Consider the following 7,884-nt stretch of genomic DNA (forward strand, 5'->3'; position numbering starts at 1 on the left):
AGCACAAGGATTCAAATCAAAGAGAAAGGAAGTGCAGGACTGCTTCCTGTTGAACGTGCTGCTTTCTACCTCCTATCAGAAGTGGGACTGAACATGGCACAACCATTTCTAGTAGATGAGATTTCTTGAAAAATCTATACTTTGCTTCTTTTTATATCTACACACTTTACACAGATTAGCAAAGTTTTCTTATTGTAATATTTGGTGTTCTCTTAAAAAATACAATCAACTTCTATTGGACAGAATTTAACATACTATTTACATTCATCAAGAAACTAATTGCTAATTAGACATTAATTCAAAATAATGTAAGCACAATTAGAGATTACGAGCAACTTCAATTTAGGGCATCTTGCAAAAATCGGAATGATTATGTCTGAGCTGAAATTCAGTGACATGTGCAGAAGGTCCTCAGTTAAGCAGTCCCTACTCACAACCTTAGGACAGCTAAGAAAATCTCTCTCTCACAAACCTTTTGCTGCATATTGCCTTGGACCAGCACAGAGACTTTGAGGTAGTAACAATGCAAGCAGGAACTTGAATTAGCTCCCATGGAAACCAGTCAACTCGCGGCTCCCAACTTCTGCAAATGAAACTTTTAATATTTAATCTGCTAATGGACAAAATGAAAACTAAGAAGGTGACAGATTAATGTTTAATTTTAAAAATATAAAAATCAACTTGTGGTACATCTTAAGCAGCAGCTATTTACTGGGCATTCTTTACCTGATTTACACCAAGTGCTTAGAGTTCATCTACAATACTCTTTCCTGTTTCTTACTTCCAATCCCACACTGTGTTACGTGGCCTAATTTTTTATACAGCAGTGACAAAAGGTCACAATCTGAATGCAATTATATCACTTGTACTAGATTTATACCTTTCAGCATCTTCCCAAGAATTAAAGTAGGGTTTTTTTTAATAACAACAACAAGGATGCAGACTGAAAGAATGAATTCCATGCAGTTAAGCAGATTTCCAGGAAGAAAAATCCCACAACAAACCACAAAATCCCAGCCCTGAGACTTCTTAACACTGGAAATTAAGCATGAAGATATACCACACACATAGTGTTATGACTAACAGCATAATAAATGATTTGTTAAAGACAAAATTACACTCTTCACTAAACAAAAGCAAAATTTTTCAAATCAAACACTTTTCTTCTAACAAGGAATGGAGTAAGACCACAGGAAGCAATATCACTTATTGCTTCTTTATAAATACAGATCCAAGATTATAACTGATGTAGCTTAGTCTCCAGATCAACACCCATATTCTAAAATAATCAGAAAAAGTATGTTATTAGTATGGTGCCTGAAAACTCTGATGTTCTGAACAGTTTAAAGCTCTAATCCACAGTCCATGCCCTCACTGCTTTAAGAACCAATTTCTCACGATCTCCAAAGCTAAAATGGACTTGAATTCCATTTTCCCTACTGAAATCAGCTAAAGACTAATAGGGCAGAAACTCTGGGTCAGGAGAGTTTATGTTGCCTAAGGCCAGTTTCAAAGAAGTCTTATCTCTTAAACTATTGTGTTCCAATATTTCATTCCATACAAAGCTCTTGTTTAAAAATAAATAAGAAATAGATGGTAACATAAAATTGTTCACAGTAGATTACAAACTTCTGCATTTAGCAGCTGTCGCACATCTACTTTCTGTAGTTCTTTAGTTTGAGCAGCACTCAAAATATTTTAAAAAGATACTACGATGCTTTATTAGAAATTCTGTTGGAAAATTCTGATTATCTGACGAAAACATGATTCTTTAAATATAATCTGGTCAGAAATAAGTACTGTAGCCAAGGAGTTTTTTCTCTTGGTTTATTTTGATTGTTCTTTTTTCTAGTGTCAGACAATAGTTATTTTTTCCCCAGCTCACTTCAATAGCCATTTTCCTGATTTCTATTCCCAAATTTTCTATTTTTTCTACCCTCCATGTATCACTAAATCATCTCAACTCAGGTTCACCCATCAGAAATGCTCTGTATACCATCCTTCCTCGATAACCTTTTCTTGACCGTGTTCCTCAGCCAGCCAGCACAAGGCTCGGCCTGAGGCTTTCCAAAGTCTTTTACTGATGCCAAGAACCCACAGGCAGATGGGAGACACTGTAGAATTCTCTTTTCAGGCCCCAAGTGCCCCAGGTATTTGAGGAACAGCAGGTGTAGGACTGTGCCCAAGGGTCTCCTGTGAGTGTGCTTTACTCTGCAGCAAAGGGAAGCAGCGCCAGTGCTTTAGCCATGCCCCATGTCTGATGGCAGGGCTGGCTCCACGCTCCCCCTGTGCTCCTGCCCACGGCACTCCCAGGACAGCAAAGATGAGCTGTGGGCCAGAGCAGGTTCTCACCACCTGCATTTCCCCCCTTCCAAGAGACTCCACTTTTCTCTTTTACCAATTCTGCATGACAAGTTTTTAAAATTAGGCTTCTGATGCAGGACCTGGTAAAAGAGCCATCAAACGGTTTAACTGGCAGAACAGGAAGGGTGGAACATCTGGCAGAGGAGGGAAGATCTGATTCCAGAAGAAATCACAAATTACACTCTGTTATTCATAGAAGCAAAGAAAGTTGGTTAAAGCTGTCTACAGATGTAGAGAGATTTAGGGCTTGATTCATATCGGAAGACTTAAAATTCCCATAACCATAAAAATGGTTTATATTTTGCAAAAACTGACAGTATTTGCTCAGTACTTTGTATTTGAGTGCTGCTGTATTGTTTGACATTAATATAAAGAAGCATTACTGTAATTAACCCATAAAAATTCAGAAATAATAAAGACTGCAAAATAAAGCAGTAGCTTCTCTTGAATCAAGTATTTACTAGAAACACCGTGAGCTCTACCCTCATAAACTGGGTATAAAAAACCTTCTGCAGTCCAGACACTCCAAATGAAATTAGTGTTGAAAACATTAGGTAGAAAATGGTGAGGTTTCCAGTTGTTTCTATAAATTCCTAATTCACACAGGTTAGAAGATTTTAACAAAAACCTTATAAATATACTAAGTTATAAAGAGTATAGCTGTACAAAGGGTAAAAATTACATATTGAAAAATATTAGCAAAACATTAAGGCTGTTCTTTTTGGGTACCTGTCTTAGTTGTACTTTCCATGGAAAAATAGGTTTAAAATTTTTTTAAAGATGAAATCCTAAAAAAAAAAATAGTGTACCAAGTGATATATAATGAAAAAAACACACTTAAAAATAGTTCAGAGAGATTTACTAGTCCATTCAAAACCTCCTAAAATAACACACAAATGGAACAATCCAGGCCAACCATAATGAACAGGGAGATCCCCATTAGTTTCTGTACAGCCATCTCAGAATACACCAGCTCTGAGACCCTCACCTGCCTGAGCACCAAAGGAAGATTAAAAAAGTACAAACACTCCTTTGCTTTCACACTTCCAGTCACTCATTTACAAGGGAATGTGCCAAGATGGCCAATGCACAAAGTACAAAAAGACTGGCAAGGCACCTTGTGCAGCATTTGACAACACTGTGAGATTATCAGTGACATCAGGTGTTGTCTCAGGTAACGCCCCAGTACAAACCCCTCATTCCCAATGTCCACCGAACCCCTGCAGGTGTGAGAGCACCTGCACACAGAACTGCACCAGTAGCACTGTGAGGAGACAGCCACTCACACTCACACACACTCACACACTGCTCTGCCTGTGACACGTCACTCTCTTAAAGCTTTACTAACGTGGTTCTAAATCATGGAAAGCTTTAAGTGTGTGTTCAACTTTGTGCAACCCATTTGGTGTCAGAAACACACGCTTAAAGCTTTGCTGGCTTGCAACTTTACCAAGCTATACATTTGCAATTTTAAAAATATGGGGAACAAAATTAAGAATTGCGGCAATGTAATTAAACAGAAATTCAGTAGTTGAAATTCTATGTCTCTTCTATCTTTTTTGTTTAGGAAATATTGAGAAATTTGCCTCTACATGAGATATAAGAACCATTTTTGGGTATTAACTGGACTTTACTGAATATACCAACAATTTGAACCCATTCTAATGAGTTTCTCTGCTGAATTTTTATGAGCTACCTCTTTTACATGTAAAGAAAGACTAATGTCTCTAGAATTTGTAAACAAGTTTTCAGCAACTCTTCCCTAGCCTTCCAGCATTAAACACAAAACGTGGAAATAAGAACACTTGTCTTTCTCAGGTATGTAGTAGTCCTTCTCTAGGACTACCTTTGTCATAAGGGTAGAAAACCAGCGGGTTTCCTTTTAGTCTTTATTTTTTGTTTTGTTAATTTGTGTTTCACTAGTTGGTATGAAGACCAAAACTGAGTGTAACTAGGACTTCTCTCTCACTTTGTTGCTTTTGGCACCATACCCAGGTAAAAGCCCCTTTTTAAACATTTAATTAATGGTTTAAGCCAAGTACCAAACATGAAATCTTAAAATACTCTCTCTACTGAGTCAACAGAGATCCAGTTTATTGCACAAGTGCAAAACCATTACATTAACATCTGGATTTAATAACAGTAATCTGAACACTTCAATAAATTCTGTAATGTGCATTTGCTTTGGTTTCAGGATATGGAAGATTTCTGTGATAGACATCAATCTTTGCCAGAAGGAAGTTTGAAAAAGGTTGTATTCTGTAACTAACACTGGGCAATTTTGGCTGTTGAACTTCAGGTGCTAAAAAGGTTTACAAACAATGCCAGAAATACTGGTTCCCCATCCTCAGCACAGCACAGCTTAATTTCATTTAAAGAAGCAAACACGAAACATTCATGGCTGTCAAGTGCAAATAGTCTTCATTTCAGTTGGTCATCTGTTTTTTTGGACATGCAGCTAAAAACACAGCAGATTTACTAAAGAAGGACACAAAGTGAACTGGTTTGCCAAGTCTAATCAAACCTGCTCTTCATAGAGCCTGCACACAACCCTAAATACACCTTGCCTTCAGGTTAGGGGAAGCTCCCCTACCTTTAAGTGTTTCTGGTTGGGATTTTTTGCCAAGCACAGTTCTGGGGTTTGTTGGAATACATCAGTGCTACAGATACATACCCCCTTCTGTGTATATCCAGTTCTGTACATCTTGTTCTTCGAGTCTCTGGAGCAGCTCTTAGCCATGAGAGTCGTGTGCAGTGTCTGCTTTTTCTGTAGAGGTGGAACCAATGCTCAGGTTCATCTAGGAGGCCTCAGTGGAAACTATCAAGAGGCTTCAATTTGATGCTCTGTCTTGGTTATCCTGAAAATCAGGCAATCTGTCCCGCCCTCTTTTTCCCACCCAGAAAATGAGGAGGGAAGGGCAGGACCAGAATTTTCATCATTTAGGGACCAGCTAAACACCAAAAACACACAGTTCCAGACCTGAGAATGTGTTAGTCAATATAACCCAACTTCCTTGTTTTACTAAGTTGCTTGACTTCCCTTCCTAACAGCTCCTGAAACAGCACTATCAGCAGCCTTTAAACACCCTTGGTTACTCCCTTTGAGAGAGAACTTTCCTCATCTAGAACTGGATTGATTTCACCAAAGCATACGGGGCCTGGGGTCCCTCTGGAGGTGCTGTGCTGGTACAAGCCTGAGCCACTGCAGAAAAACTGTTAAAAAGAAACAAAATGCTCTACAGGCCAAAGTTTTAATATCAAAACTATTCACATTTGGAAAATATTTAACATCTGTGAAGGCTTGCAAGCATGACAATCCTTTAAAAAGAGAAAATATTGTTTAATCAGCATATGAGTATTTAAGTCATAATCTTAAGAGGTGATTAAATCCCACTCCTATCAAAGGCCAAAACAAAACCACAGAAACTTGCTCTTAAGTTTATGTAACAGAAGTACTACATATAACCAAATTTCTGTTTGTATAGGAACAGATCTCTTGGAAAACCTTCCATTTTAACAGGATTATAAAACCAGCACAACTCAAAGGGATACACTGCTCACTAAAAAAATAGCACAACAGCTTTATTAAAAAAAAAAAAACTTATTTAAAAAGTTTAAATTTTTTAAGATACAGCACTTACCTTGTATCTCTAGCACCCTTCTAGAGTATCTGTTTCAGCACATTCCTGGTTGGTTGGAAAGTAAAAAGGAAAAACAAAAATCACAAAGATGTCTCAAGGATTCTTTATTTTACAAGTTACATATTTTGTTCTACGTGAGGAATTAAAGCCTTAAGAATACTAATTCAGCTTTCTCAGTTTCTGCAGTTTTCAGAAGTAAGGTGTGTTATTCCGTTAAAATCCTGCGAGTAAAGTGATTTCAATAGACTATGTGCATCTTTTAGCACCTTTCATATTCCTACTCAAATTCTAAGATATTTGTCTTTCCAATTACCTCTGGCAAGAACAGCAGCACCAGAGGTGCATCCTCTGCTCTTTTTAACTCAACTGCAATACACAAACCTAGCCCTAGTTCCTTCAACTCTTCACACTTGGAAGTGCCAATTATACAACAGAATTATATTTTAGTTTTCTATAGATTCCAATACAATGGAACATTTACAACAACAACAACAACAACAAAGAAAAAAAAGAAAAAGAAAAAAAGAAAAGGAAACTGTTCACATCCACATTTTCTTTTTGCTACGTCACCAACTCAAACGGACTTGTTTCAACACCAGCATTTCATTTACTAGAATATTACAGTATGTGTGTACATATATACATATACAGAAACATACGATTAAGTCAATAGAAACCTACTGCACACTGTATTTAGAAAAGTTAAAAAAAATCAGTTATTTTAAAGTCTGGCATTTATCAAATGCTGTTTCATACAGTAACACTAATGGGGTTTTCCAATTTTGGCTTTGAACCAGACTTAAAACGTCCCTGACATTGCTCAGCCACACAATTTTAGTTTTGATCCCATCCCAGAGATGAATCCTAACAGATCATTTTTAATTCTTTTAAAGGCTGAAGCTGATGTTATGGTTTCTGTACATATCAGTGACAGAGGTTAAAAGCTGAACATATAAAAAACCAAAGCAAAACACAGAAGAGGAAGAGGTTACAAGACGGAAATGCCAAAAAGGCCCACAAAAATAAATGGCCTATGGTAAAATATATTCCCTCTTCCTTCCAATAATCATTTCATCAGTAAACTAAATGCCGTTTAAAAAAACCCAAACCTCAGCTAAGTATATTCCCAATCCAGTATTACATTAGTCAATTGTGTCATCAATTATCTAGTTTCATTGCTAGGCTAACAAGTAAAAGTTCCAATTTTTTTAGTATTTTATGTGTATAAACCTCTAAATTTGTCTGAATATCTATGTGTTAACCCTCATTATTAAAGCTGTTTTATAATACCTCATTCAACAGAACCTGACAAATAGAAAAGGTAAATATTAAGGTGATTTCCATGTTATTGTATGACTGCTTCTAAAAAATCATTTGCTTCATTAAGTTCAGTTTTCTACACTTCTTCAAATACTGCCAAATCCTGAAAGATGTTCTGCAGTCCCAATAATGTACGAAGGATCTTCAGCTTCCAGATGTTTTTATTTGCTTAACAACTGATGTCATTACCAGACAGCAATCTTGTGAAGTTTTAAATGCAAGTTATACCACAAAGTCACATCTGCCCTAAGTAACTACCCAGGAAAGAAAACTTTAGGAAAGAACAAGAAAAATGTCACACATTAAGAGAATAATTTTATGAAACCCCTGCTGTGCCTTTGTTGAGAGCTTTAAAACCTCAATTAATTCAAAACCTGAGCATTTTTTTCTCATAAAGGAAAAGATATAGCGTGAAGAAGAAGTGTGAACATCTTCCCATAAACAAGAACTTCAGAACATGCTGTACTCACAGGATAGTGTAAACTTGGCTTTTTTGCTTTAAAGGTGAGTGATGTTTGTTGCCACAGATGTTTAAGCTTTAAGTATTTTAGACATACTG

The 7,884-nt window shown here is 36.7% G+C and overlaps 1 protein-coding gene across 1 annotated transcript in view; it reads right to left on the reverse strand.

The window, feature by feature from the left end:
• The window catches only part of MRTFB (myocardin related transcription factor B), a 65,382-nt gene extending 59,344 nt beyond the window's left edge, over window positions 1–6,038 (reverse strand). Inside the window, exon 1 of the mRNA XM_040079304.2 lies at window positions 6,006–6,038. The gene's annotated coding sequence lies outside the window, so the exon portion shown is untranslated. The remainder of the gene's footprint in view (window positions 1–6,005) is intronic.
• Between the last annotated feature and the right edge of the window lie 1,846 nt (window positions 6,039–7,884).

This window comes from Hirundo rustica, chromosome 15, assembly GCF_015227805.2.
Source record: "Hirundo rustica isolate bHirRus1 chromosome 15, bHirRus1.pri.v3, whole genome shotgun sequence".
Lineage (NCBI taxonomy): Eukaryota > Metazoa > Chordata > Aves > Passeriformes > Hirundinidae > Hirundo > Hirundo rustica.